Below are 13,684 nucleotides of genomic sequence, written 5' to 3' on the forward strand. Positions count from 1 at the left end.
CGCATTCACTATATCTGGTCTCCCCGGACCCTGCATTCACTATATCCGCTCTCCCCAGACCCTGCATTCACTATATCTGGTCTCCCCGGACCCTGCATTCACTATATCCGCTCTCCCCAGACCCTGCATTCACTATATCTGGTCTCCCCGGACCCTGCATTCACTATATCCGCTCTCCCTGGACCCTGCATTCACTACATCCGCTCTCCCCGGACCCTGCATTCACTATATCTGTTCTCCCAGGACCCTGCATTCACTATATCTGTTCTCCCCGGACCCTGCATTCACTATATCCGCTCTCCGCGGACCCTGCATTCACTATATCCGCTCTCCCCGGACCCTGCATTCACTATATATGGTCTCCCCGGACCCTGCATTCACTATAGCCACTCTCCCAGGACCCTGCATTCACTATATCCGCTCTCCCCGGACCCTGCATTCACTATATCCGCTCTCCCTGGACCCTGCATTCACTATATCCGCTCTCCCAGGACCATGCGTTCACTATATCCGCTCTCCACGGACCCTGCATTCACTATATCCGCTCTCTCCCCAGACCCTGCATTCACTATATCCGCTCTCCCCGGACCCTCCATTCACTATATCCGCTCTCCCAGGACCCTGCATTCACTATATCTGCTCTCCCTGGACCCTGCATTCACTATATCCGCTCTCCCCGGACCCTGCATTCACTATATCCGCTCTCCCCGGACCCTGCATTCACTATATCCGCTCTCCCCGGACCCTGCATTCACTATATCCGCTCTCCCCGGACCCTGCATTCACTATATCCGCTCTCCCCGGACCCTGCATTCACTATATCCGCTCTCCCCGGACCCTGCATTCACTATATCCGGTCTTCCTGGACCCTGCATTCACTATATCCGGTCTTCCTGGACCCTGCATTCACTATATCTGGTCTCCCCGGATCCTGCATTCACTATATCTGCTCTCCCTGGACCCTGCATTCACTATATCTGCTCTCCCCGGACCCTGCATTCACTATATCTGCTCTCCCCGGACCCCGCATTCACTATATCCGCTCTCCACGACCCCGCATTCACTATAGCCACTCTCCCAGGACCCTGCATTCACTATATCCGCTCTCCCTGGACCCTGCATTCACTATATCCGCTCTCCCCGGACCCCACATTCACTATATCCGCTCTCCCTGGACTCTGCATTCATTATATCCGCTCTCCCAGACCCTGCATTCACTATATCTGGTCTCCCTGGAGCCTGCATTCACTATATCTGGTCTCCCACAGTGCACACAACATGTAAATGCAATTATTTATCATACTGGAAGCAGGGCTTGAGATGGCCATCATAATAGAAGCAGGGCTGGAGATGGCCATTATACTGGATGCAGGGATTGAGATGGCCATCATAATGGAAGCAGGGCTTGAGATGGCCATTATACTGGAAGCAGGGCTTGAGATGGCCATCATACTGGAAGCAGGGCTTGAGATGGCCATCATACTGGAAGCAGGGCTTGAGATAGCCATCATACTAGCAGCAGGGCTTGAGATGGCCATCATACTGGCAGCAGAGCTTGAGATGGCCATCATACTGGAAGCAGGGCTTGAGATGACCATCATGCTGGAAGCAGGGCTTGAGATGGCCATCATAATAGAAGCAGGGCTGGAGATGGCCATCATACTGGAAGCAGGGCTTGAGATGGCCATCATACTGGAAGCAGGGATTGAGATGGCCATCATAATGGAAGCAGGGCTTGAGATGGCCATCATAATAGAAGCAGGACTGGAGATGGCCATCATACTGGAAGCAGGGCTTGAGATGGCCATCATACTGGAAGCAGGGATTGAGATGGCCATCATAATGGAAGCAGGGATTGAGATGCCCATCATAATGGAAGCAGGGCTTGAGATGGCCATCATACTGGAAGCAGGGATTGAGATGGCCATCATACTGGAAGCAGGGCTTGAGATGGCCATCATGCTAGAAGCAGGGCTTGAGATGACCATCATACTGGAAGCAGAGATTGAGATGGCCATCATACTGGAAGCAGGGCTTGAGATTGCCATCATAGTGGAAGCATACTGGAAGCAGGGCTTGAGATGGCCATTATAGTGGAAGCATACTGGAAGCAGGGCTTGAGATCACCATCATACTGGAAGCAGGGCTTGAGATGGCCATCATACTGGAAGCAGGGCTTGAGATGACCATCATACTGGAAGCAGAGATTGAGATGGCCATCATACTGGAAGCAGGGCTTGAGATGGCCATCATAGTGGAAGCATACTGGAAGCAAGGCTTGAGATGGCCATTATAGTGGAAGCATACTGGAAGCAGGGCTTGAGATCACCAGCATACTGGAAGCAGGGCTTGAGATCATTAGCATACTGGAAGCAGGGCTTGAGATCACCATCATACTGGAAGCAGAGCTTGAGATGGCCATCATAGTGGAAGCATACTGGAAGCAGGGCTTGAGATGGCCATCATACTGGAAGCAGGGCTCAATTTACCCTTGATTTACTGAGTGTTTTATTATTTATTTATTTATTGGGCATAGTTTGCTGTTAGATAAATAAATAATGCAGCGCTGGAAATTCATAAATGACTAATGCATAAATTGTGAGTGCAAAGTGGCGCTAAAGAGATCAAAATACAAATAAAATGTACCGTCATATACTGACGTGAAAAATTGTGACTATTATAACCGTCGTGACATTGTAATTACTAAAAATATTGACAATAAAAATCAATAAACATGGAAATGCATAAAACAGCCCAATTTGTTCCGTGAAATCCTTGCGCGTGACTTCCGTGATTAGGATCTGTTGTGTGATTGCACTCACCAGAAGCACAATATTATTGCGCATGTGTATAATTGATCCTCGGTGGTCATCTGGGTTCAGGCAAGACCGAGTCCTCGTTATATCAAACTAACCAACTATAATATTACCATAAATGGGTCATGAATTATTATCTATAAAAAAGTGATCATGGTAAAAACATATTCTCCAAAGAAAAAAAAGGTTTATATGACAGTAGTCCGTTTAGTCACTGGTAGCCATTTTATCATGGCCCAGAGGGACTACAACAGTCAGCAAAGCTCAGCATATACATTTTAAAACATACGCAGACAGTCCATTGATGAAAGTCATTTGATACATTTAAAGAATCCCAAACAAGAAATTACAATAAACACAACGGGTAAGCGTAGTTGTCCTTTTGTTGTGGCCATGATGGACTACAAATGACAGCAAGGCCAAAAACTTTTTTTTCATAATAACCACTTTGTCCTTATTAATAATTATCAAATGAGAAAAAAACATTTTTAAATTAAGGAATAGTATATATAGTCTGTGGCCTAAAATCCGTAAAAAAGAATATATGAAAAGAATATTTATATGTAAAAATTAGTCCCAGCAATATCGGGTGATCAGCCGTTACATGGTAAGAACTAAGAATCAAAACAAGCATAAGAATAATATAAAAGTAAATCTTAAAATAATAATACGCACTAAGAATGATTATCTGAAACGTGGAATATGAATAAAACTGTATCCAAAAAGGATGGAATACCTAAATACCTATTAAAACTTGTTAATAACAATGAACTGCAACACTCTAAAGATGGGGCTAAAGTGCGTTAAATCTATAGCATGAAGGATAGCAACATATGATAAAATAACTGTGGAAACCACACTAAAAAAGGTATATGATGGGTAATTTTTTTTTTTCTAAAAAATAAAAAAAATATATATATATACTGTATACTGTATATATACATATACATGCAATGTTACCAAATAAATTCAAAGCTCATAGGACCGTCAGAACGTATCAAACATAAAGAACAGGATGCATGAGACGCATGCAAATCATGCATACATCCCACAAAATCAACTATTGTCTATAAAGCAGTTTATATCTATATCTATGTTATGACCATAAGGTGACATGGTTTGCATTTCAAAAATCCATTTGGTTTCTAACATAGATACTGCCCGTCGTTTATGACCACCTCTCCAATGTTGTCCAATGAGGTCTATACCTATGAATCTTAAATGTGTGGGGTCTCTTTGGTGACAATACCTAAAATGCTTTGAAAGGGAATGCTCTTTTAATCCTCTTTTAATATTGTAGACATGCTCACTGAGTCTGTCCCTTAATCCTCTAGTAGTTCTACCAACGTATTGCTTCTTACACGGACGCTCGAGTAAATAAACGATATGTGTGCTATTGCATGTAATAAGGGATTCCTCTACAGCAGGCATGTCCAAAGTCCGGCCCGCGGGCCATTTACGGCCCGGGGGTCGGTTTAATACGGCCCTCCAACAGCCCTCCCTGCTCTGTGTAATGTGGCCCTCCCACGGCCCTCCCTTCTATGGCAGACAGTCTTCTGCTTGAGAGCAGAGGGCAGTGCGCATGCCTGACTGCGGCGCGTTCTCCCTGGTCTGTGTAAATGCGGCTGTCGCACAGCCCTCCCTTCTATGGCAGACAGTCTTCTGCTTGAGAGCAGTGCGCATGCCTGACTGCGGCGCGTTCTCCCTGGTCTGTGTAAATGCGGCTGTCGCACACGTGACTGTGCCGCACTGGGAGCGACAGAGGGCGGTGACGTCAGGGCCGGGCTTCCAGCGTGAAGTGTGTTTCTCTTCCCCTCCTGGCTGCTGAGCAGAGACTTCAGCTCCAGCTACCTTTTTCACCCTTCACATTAGTGCAGTTAAGTTTTTTTTTAAATGTACTTTCAATACATTGTAAAAACTCAGCTGTCAGTTGATCTTAATGTTATGAAATGAAAAGTATGTCGTTTGCAATTAACTTGGCATAAAATAATTTATTTGCATTTAATTGTAATGGTTCAAAGAATGTTCGGAAAAATGTTCGGCCCTCCACCATGTTCACTTCATCCAATCTGGCCCTCTTTGAAAAAAGTTTGGACACCACTGCTCTACAGTATATGATTTCCCTGTCACATTAGATGTGAATTCATTAATCGTTTTCTTACGAGTGCCGTTATATTTGCATATTACACATTTATTTGTCAGGGTCCTGTCCACGGAAGAAGTTCTGGAAGATCTGGCATTTCTGCCAGTACTCTGCATGGCCTCAGAAGTACACATCAGCCTCAGTTTGGTGCCAGATGGCCTTTATAAGGAGGCTCATCACTTCCTCAAGTTGCTGGATGATCTCTAGCTCCCCGTGCCCTGTTCCTGTTTCCTGTGATTCTGACCTGTGATTTCCTGTTACCGACTCGGCTTGCTCCTGGACCTGTCTACTGATTTACCCCTGATCTGACCTCGGCTTGGCTTACGGATACTCTCTCTCTCGCTCCTCCGTGTATGACCTCAGCTATCCCATCTGACTACGTCTGCTCTGATTCCCACCTGGTACCTGACCTTGGCTTGAACCGACTACCCAGTAAACATCTAAATCCCGGAAGGGCTTACATACCACGCACAGGCACCTCCTGTCTGCAGACCTATCTCCATGCACCAGCTGTGCTTCTGAGTGGACCACCGACCAGCAATTCTACAGGTGACCTGTGCAATTTTGGGCCAGACTCCCGCTGTCCCACTCTCAGGGGAGTCCGGAACTTAGCCGCAAGGGAAGCCCTCTCTCCATTGGCCTCCATCACCAGGTAAGTGATATTATTGCAGGGATGGAACCCTTTAATTCCAAAGGAAAATGAAACGTAGGTAGGTGGATTAATAATGTTAGGCGCTATCCGGTGTCTAAGAGATGGAGCTCTACGAAAGACAACTTCTGGTTGGTCTGGTAGACTGCTACCCTGGATGGGGTCATTTTTAAGAACTGCCCAATTTGTTTTAAGGATTTTAGTCACATCTTTGTATTGAACAGGGAAGTTACTGCAAAATGGACAGAATCGTGTGGGTTTGTCTCTGCTCTTAGAGGAAATGAGCTCTAGTCTATTTAACCTCCTTAGCGGTAATCCCGAGTGTAGCTCGGGGTACAATTTCTATACCAAGAGCGGTAACCCCGAGCTACACTCGGGCTTACCAAGCGGCGTTGCTCTGGGGGTCCCTGCAGCACTTACCTTGTCCTTCGCTCCCGCGATGTGCCCCCTGCAGCATCCCCGGCCATCTCCTCCGGCCGATGCCGCCATCCGGCTTCTGTGTTCCGGTCCCTGTGACGTCGGGACGTTCGGGCGCCGGAATTTTTTAAAAAATGTAATTTTTGCTGTCATTGCTGTTTCAATGCATTTCACATACATTTTGTCCCGAGTGCTTTGTCCGGCGCCCTGCCTGCATTTTGACTGTTCTTTCTGCCTGGAAACGTAGAAAAGTCCATGGCGTCCAAAAAGCGTCCCTTTACGTCAAAAGCGGTTTTAGAACAGCGATAGTAAATCAGAACCACTTGCAGAATTGAGTGATAATGATTCGTGGGGGAAATTCCTCATCAGACACTGAAAACGATTTTGCGACTTTGCTCAGCGATGTGCGAATTTGCCTCTGTATTTCAAATTTCAGTGTTTTTGGTTTGATTATATTATTGAATTAAATTTATTATTATTATTATATTATTATTTTTTATGATTATTTATTAAATTATAATTCATGATTTCGTGTTTCAAATTTTATCATATCCGGAATGTTTAATAGACTCTTGTTCGGACAGATTTCAGTGAGTTATTCTTAAAAATTACAGCCTGCAATAAAAAACTACATATTTCCATGCAAAAAATGTACCGCTTTCAGCACAAAAAATCGGAAAGAATCATACCGCCGAGGAGGTTAAATCAGCAACCTCTGTTATATTCTGGTTCAATAAAGTCATATCATATCCTTTCTCAACGAATCTATCTTTCAGTATCTCCGCCTGAGAATAAAAATCTTTCAGGTTGTCACAGTTCCTACGAATATGTAAAAATTGCTCCTTCGGTATGTTCTTTAACCATGATGGATGGTGACAACTATCAATAGGTATGTAGCTATTCCTATCAGTGTTTTTAAAAATGTTTTACTGACAATCTTAGTGCCATCATTAATCAAAATGAGATCTAAAAAATTAATTTCCCCATAGTCATATTGATATGTCAGTTTAATATTAAGATCATTGAAATTAAGAGTATTAAAAAAATGTAGTACAGAAAATTCACTGCCTTGCCATAGGAGGAAAATATCGTCGATGTATCGGCGATAGAAAATGAACTCCGGCCAATCTCTAGAATAAATTCAATTCTCCTCCCATCTAACCATAAACAAACTCGGAAGGCTGGGAGCAAATTTCGCTCCCATAGCAACTCCTGTGATCTGTAAATAAAAATTGTTGTCGAACCAGAAGTAGTTATGTTGCATAGCATAGTTCAACAATTCTAAAATATACTCTTTCTGACGATGGGGAATGTCTTCTGCCATAACCAAATAAAACTCTACTGCCGTCATGCCTTCGTCATGTTTATCATTGCTCTATAGTGAGGCAACATCGGCTGTGACTAGATATGCAGAGGAATCAATGGTAACATCTTTCAAGTCTATCAGTACCTTTAAGAAATGCTGGAGTAGAAGTAACTAGCGGTTGTAGGAAGTAATCTATATATTCCCCTATTCTGGAACTCAGGGAACCTATCTCACTTACAATTGGTCTGCTTGGAGGGTGTATCGGATCCCTATGGATCTTTGGCAAACAATAGAGGATTGGTCATTTTGGGGCTACCGGGCATAAAAATTATTTTTCTTTTTTATTTATAATGCCTCCTTCATATCCTTTTTTGATTATCTTTTTGAGGTCCTTTTTAACCACTTCCAGTCCGGACACTTTCCCCCCCCTTCCAGTCCGGACACTTTCCCCCCTTCCAGTCCGGACGCTTCCCCCCCTTCCAGTCCGGACACTTTCCCCTCCTTCCAGTCCGGACACTTTCCCCCCCCCTTCCAGTCCGGACACTTTCCCCCCCCTTCCAGTCCGGACACTTCCCCCCCCCTTCCAGTCCGGACACTTTCCCCCCCCTTCCAGTCCGGACACTTTCCCCCCCCTTCCAGTCCGGACACTTTCCCCCCCCCTTCCAGTCCGGACGCTTCCCCCCCTTCCAGTCCGGACACTTTCCCCCCCCTTCCAGTCCGGACACTTTCCCCCCCCTTCCAGTCCGGACACTTTCCCCCCCCCTTCCAGTCCGGACACTTTCCCCCCCCTTCCAGTCCGGACACTTTCCCCCCCCTTCCAGTCCGGACACTTTCTCCCCCTTCCAGTCCGGACACTTTCTCCCCCTTCCAGTCTGGACACTTTCACCCCCTTCCAGTCCGGACACTTTCCCCCCCCCTTCCAGTCCGGACACTTTCCCCCCCCTTCCAGTCCGGACACTTTCTCCCCCTTCCAGTCCGGACACTTTCTCCCCCTTCCAGTCTGGACACTTTCACCCCCTTCCTGTCCAGGCCAATTTTCAGCTTTTAGCACTATCACACTTTGAATGACAATTGCGCGGTCATGCGACACTGTAACCATATGAATTTTTTAGCATTTTTTTGAGACAGATAAAGCTTTATTTTGGTGGTATTTATTCACCACTGGGATTTTTATTTTTTTTTGCTATGTTAATGAAAATGTCCAAAAATGCTGAAAAAAAGTGTTTTTCTTGTACAATTTTGCAAATAAATAATCTTTCTTCATAAATCTTGGCCAAAATTTATTAAGTTATCTTTTTAGTAAAAAAAAAAATAACCCAAATTAGTTTATAACCAAACATTATATTTTTTTCACAAACGTGTTTACATTTTTATTTTTTTTATTATATTATTGTTTTTGGTTTTTTTTACATACTGTCACCCTAGCAGTACAGTGTCACCATGGGGGGGTTATGAAGATTTTTTTTTTTTTTTTTTTTACACTGATTGCTTTTACACCCATAAAGGCTATAAAAGCAATCATTTCTCCTTCTCTCTGGCAGCCATTGAGAAATACTGTGAGAGCTGTGATTGGTCACAGCTTGTCACATGGTACAAGGCTGTTGTGAATAGCCCTGTACCATGTGATCTCTGTGATTATTCACAAATTTCACACGTAGTAAGCAATGATGTCAGCAGTGACATCTTGCTTACTACTCTTCATGTGATCACTGATTGCCCAATCAGTGATCACATGATCGGGACCTCGTACAGAGGTCCCGTCTAACGATTGGTGTCCGGAGGACACAGTGGGCACTGGATCACGGCGCTGCGTGCTCCCAGAAAGTGCGCACAAGCAGGGGGTGGGGAGGCCATTTATAAATGGCCACCCGCCCCTGCACTGCTCCCGTCTGGCCGTTTATATACAATGGCCGTATGGGAGGTGGTTAAAGGGCACCAAAGGATTTTTAAGTAACAGTTTGTAGGTCTCTTTTTCATCTAAAATCTTATGTACTTGTTCCATATAATCCTCTTGAACCACTACCCCTCCTCCCTTGTCAGCAGGGCGAATGACTAAGTCTTTATTGTCCAAAAGTGTTTTTATTCCCTCACTAATGTGTTGCTGATTATTCTAGTTCTTTATTTTAAGGGCTTCCAGATCTTTGATCACCATATCACGGAAGATGGGGGGGTTAAACAGGGAAGCATTTTTCAGATTTGAAGCTTTGATGTCACAAATATTATTATTATAATTTTGCCTAGTTAGGGGGTTACTGATAAAATGTCTTTTTAAAACCAATCTTCTTGTGAATTTGTGTACATCAATATAAGTTTGAAATGTATTAAGTTTGACTTTGGGGGCAAATTTTAGACCCTTATTTAGGAGTACGAGTTCATTATTAGTCAAAGATGTCTGGCTCAGATTGAAAATGCCAGTATTTTCTAGGTTCTCCTTTTCTCGGGGTCCATTGTCCCCTCTTTCCCCCTCGTTTTCCTCTATTCTCCCTTGTTGAGCCTCCCCCTAAACAATGACCTTGTCGCTTATGTTGCATTTCAGTATACAGGTTCTGTTGATCATAGTTGTGTTGTGTAGGACCATTACCATCATTCCCTTGGTCGCGGGTATAACCATTTTGTGAATGTTGCTGGTAAGGTCCCCGGTTATTTCTTTGTGGTGGATAATAAGAACCATTATCAATATGTTGGGAGAAGGATTGATCATTGGGATCTATTTCCTCTTATGTATAGGTTCTGCTCAGAGTATTGATTAGGGTATTGGTTATTATTACCCCTAGGTCCCCTCCATGCAGGAGCGGACTGACCATTTGGAAACTCGGGCATTGCCCGAGAGCCCGGGGTCAGTAAGGGGCCCCATGAGATGCCCCTGGTACCTTTTTCATAGGCGTTTTTGAGTTTGGGCAAGGACACAGGGGCCCCATGATCCCCTATTGCCCGGGGGCCCCATGAGTTGTCAGTCCGCCCCTGCTTCCATGATACATTCCAGAGTCTGAATTGACTAGATTGCCCAGTAGCCTCCCTAGCGGTCTGATTATGTCAGTATTTCTGTGCTCAAAGCGGTACATTTTTTTGCATGGAAATATGTATTTTTTTTATAGTAGGCCTGTAATTTTTAGGAATAACTCACTGAAATCTGTCCGAACAAGAGTCTAGTAAACATCTCGCGGATGATAAAATTTGAAACACGAAATCATAAATTATATTTTATAAATAATCATAAAAAATAATAATAATATAATAATAAATTTAATTCAATAATATAATCAAACCAAAAACACTGAAATGTGAAATATAGCGCCAAGTTCGCACATCGCTGAGCAAAGTCGCAGAATCGTTTTCAGTGTCTGATGAGGAATTTCCCCCACGAATCATTATCACTCAATTCTGCAAGTGGTTCTGATTTACTATCGCTGTTCTCTAGCCGGTCTAAAACCGCGTCTGACCTAAAGGGACGCTTTTTGGACGCCATGGACGTTTCTCAGTTTCCAGGCAGAAAGAACAGTAAAAATGCAGGCAGGGCGCTGGACAAAGCACTCGGGACAAAATGTATGTGAAATGGTTTGATACAGGAATGTTATACTATGTGATTTTACTGTATTTAGTGAATGTCACTTTTTCACATTTTTGAATTTCCCGCCAGTTCTGTCCCCCGTACGTCCCGACGTCGCAGGGAACGGAACCCAGAAGACAAATGCCGGCATCAGCCAGAGGACATTGCCGGGGACACTGCAGGGGGGACATCGCGGGAGCGCAGGACAAGGTAAGTGCAGAAGAGATCCCGGAGCAACGCTGCAGTGTATTCCCGAGTGTAGCTCGGGGGGGTTACCTCTTGTGGTGCTGAAACTTTACCCCGAGCTACACTCGGGAATACCACCAGGGGGGTTAAAAGTGGGCTTATATAAATTGGGTCTGTTGTGTTGTACCCTATCCAGGGGCGGACTGACAACTCATGGGAACCCCCGGGCAATAAGGGATCATGGGGCCCCTATGTCCTCGCCCACACTCAAACCACACCAAAAAGAGCCTATGAAAGGTACAAGGGACATCTCATGGGGCCCCCTACTGACCCCAGGCCCTCGGGCAGTGCCTGAGTTCCCCAATGGTCAGTCCACCCCTGACCCCATCGTTATGATAGTAGTTAGGTCGGTGCCCGGGGTCATTAGGATGGATTCTCATATCTCAATTCCCTATGTTGGGGTCTCTGAGGCCATGGAGAGCCTCAAAACTTGAATTACCATTTCTTGGAGGTGTCAAAAATTGATTGTTCGACGTTTGGTATCCCCTCTTTGGGGTGTTATGAGGACGGCGTGGACCTTGTTTCACCAAATTTCCTCTATATCCATTATTCCTATCAGCAGCAGGTTGCCGAGGAATATACTGGGTAGGAGGATTAGACTGGGACTCTTTTTTGGCAATTTGCCATTTGAAAACCACGCTGTCCTCGTAGTCATTTGAATCTCTAGAGAATTTCTTTCTCTTTTTAATTTTTTTGTTCTTTTTCTGATTTCTCCAAAAGGAGTTTCAGTCTACCGGATTCTATTTTATATTCTCCTCTTCCCATGTATGAGAGAGATCCCGGAGCAACGCTGCAGTGTATTCCCGAGTGTAGCTCGGGGGGGTTACCTCTTGTGGTGCTGAAACTTTACCCCGAGCTACACTCGGGAATACCACCAGGGGGGTTAAAAGTGGGCTTATATAAATTGGGTCTGTTGTGTTGTACCCTATCCAGGGGCGGACTGACAACTCATGGGAACCCCCGGGCAATAAGGGATCATGGGGCCCCTATGTCCTCGCCCACACTCAAACCACACCAAAAAGAGCCTATGAAAGGTACAAGGGACATCTCATGGGGCCCCCTACTGACCCCAGGCCCTCGGGCAGTGCCCGAGTTCCCCAATGGTCAGTCCACCCCTGACCCTATCATTATGATAGTAGTTAGGTCGGTGCCCGGGGTCATTAGGATGGATTCTCATATCTCAATTCCCTATGTTGGGGTCTCTGAGGCCATGGAGAGCCTCAAACCTTGAATTACCATTTCTTGGAGGTGTCAAAAATTGATTGTTCGACGTTTGGTATCCCCTCTTTGGGGTGTTATGAGGACGGCGTGGACCTTGTTTCACCAAATTTCCTCTATATCCATTATTCCTATCAGCAGCAGGTTGCCGAGGAATATACTGGGTAGGAGGATTAGACTGGGACTCTTTTTTGGCAATTTGCCATTTGAAAACCACGCTGTCCTCGTAGTCATTTGAATCTCTAGAGAATTTCTTTCTCTTTTTAATTTTTTTGTTCTTTTTCTGATTTCTCCAAAAGGAGTTTCCTCAAGATTAGGAATATGAGCAAATTGTAAAAAAATTGGTACAATGACCTTCATCAATGGGCTGTCTGCGTATGTTATTTCTATGCCGAGCTTCGCTGACTGTCGTAGTCCCTGTGGACCACGATAAAATGGCTACCAGTGACTGAACGGACTACTGTCATATAAACCGTTTTTTTCTTTGGAGAATATGTTTTTCCCATGATCACTGTTATATAGATAATAATTCATGGCCCATTTATGGTTATATTATAGTTCATGCTATAGATTTAACGCACTTTAGCCCAGGGGCGGACTGACCATTTGGAAACACGGGCACTGCCCGAGGGCCCGGGGTCAGTAGGGGGCCCCATGAGATGCCCCTGGTACCTTTTTCATAGGCTTTTTTGGGTGTGGGCAAGGACACAGGGGCCCCATGATCCCCTATTGCCCGGGGGCCCCATGAGTTGTCAGTCCGCCCCTGCTTTAGCCCCATCTTTAGAGTGTTGCGGTTCATTGTTGTCAACAAGTTTTGATAGGTATTTTATCCATCCTTTTTGGATACAGTTTTATTCATATTCTACGTTTTAGATAATCTTCTTCTAGAAAATGGCGCCTGTTTGCGCATGCGCTCGAGGCTAAAATAGCGCCCGTTTGCGCATGCGCCTATATGAGGCGAAGACATCAGCGGCAGGCAGATCGCTTTGACAACGTGCATGCGCACGAAATGCGTCACACTTTCACCCCCTACCTGTCCAGGCCAATTTTCAGCTTTCAGCGCTATCACACTTGAAATGACAATTGCGCGGTCATGCAACACTGTACCCATATGAATTTTTTAGCATTTTTTTTTGAGACAGAAAAAGCTTTATTTTGGTGGCTTTTATTCACCGCTGGGATTTTTATAGTGGCGTTTTGCCCTAATTAGTGGTGTTTTCCCATGTTTTTCAATGTTTGCGTTTTTTAGAGGTTTTTTTACCAAAAAAAAAAATTTTCTGGTCAAAAAAAACCCAAAAATGCCAGTTTGCTTTGGTATCCAGCTGTTGCCAAACTACAAGTC

General features: G+C 44.7%; 1 pseudogene; it reads left to right on the plus strand.

Moving 5' to 3' along the window:
• The first annotated feature begins 2,152 nt into the window (after nt 1-2,152).
• Nucleotides 2,153-13,684, plus strand: part of LOC149430686 (olfactory receptor 52P1-like) — a 68,032-nt pseudogene continuing 56,500 nt past the window's right edge.

The sequence above is a fragment of the Staurois parvus genome, unplaced genomic scaffold, assembly GCF_062004578.1.
Source record: "Staurois parvus isolate SC_StPar_1 unplaced genomic scaffold, SC_StPar_1.0 ptg002527l, whole genome shotgun sequence".
NCBI lineage: Eukaryota > Metazoa > Chordata > Amphibia > Anura > Ranidae > Staurois > Staurois parvus.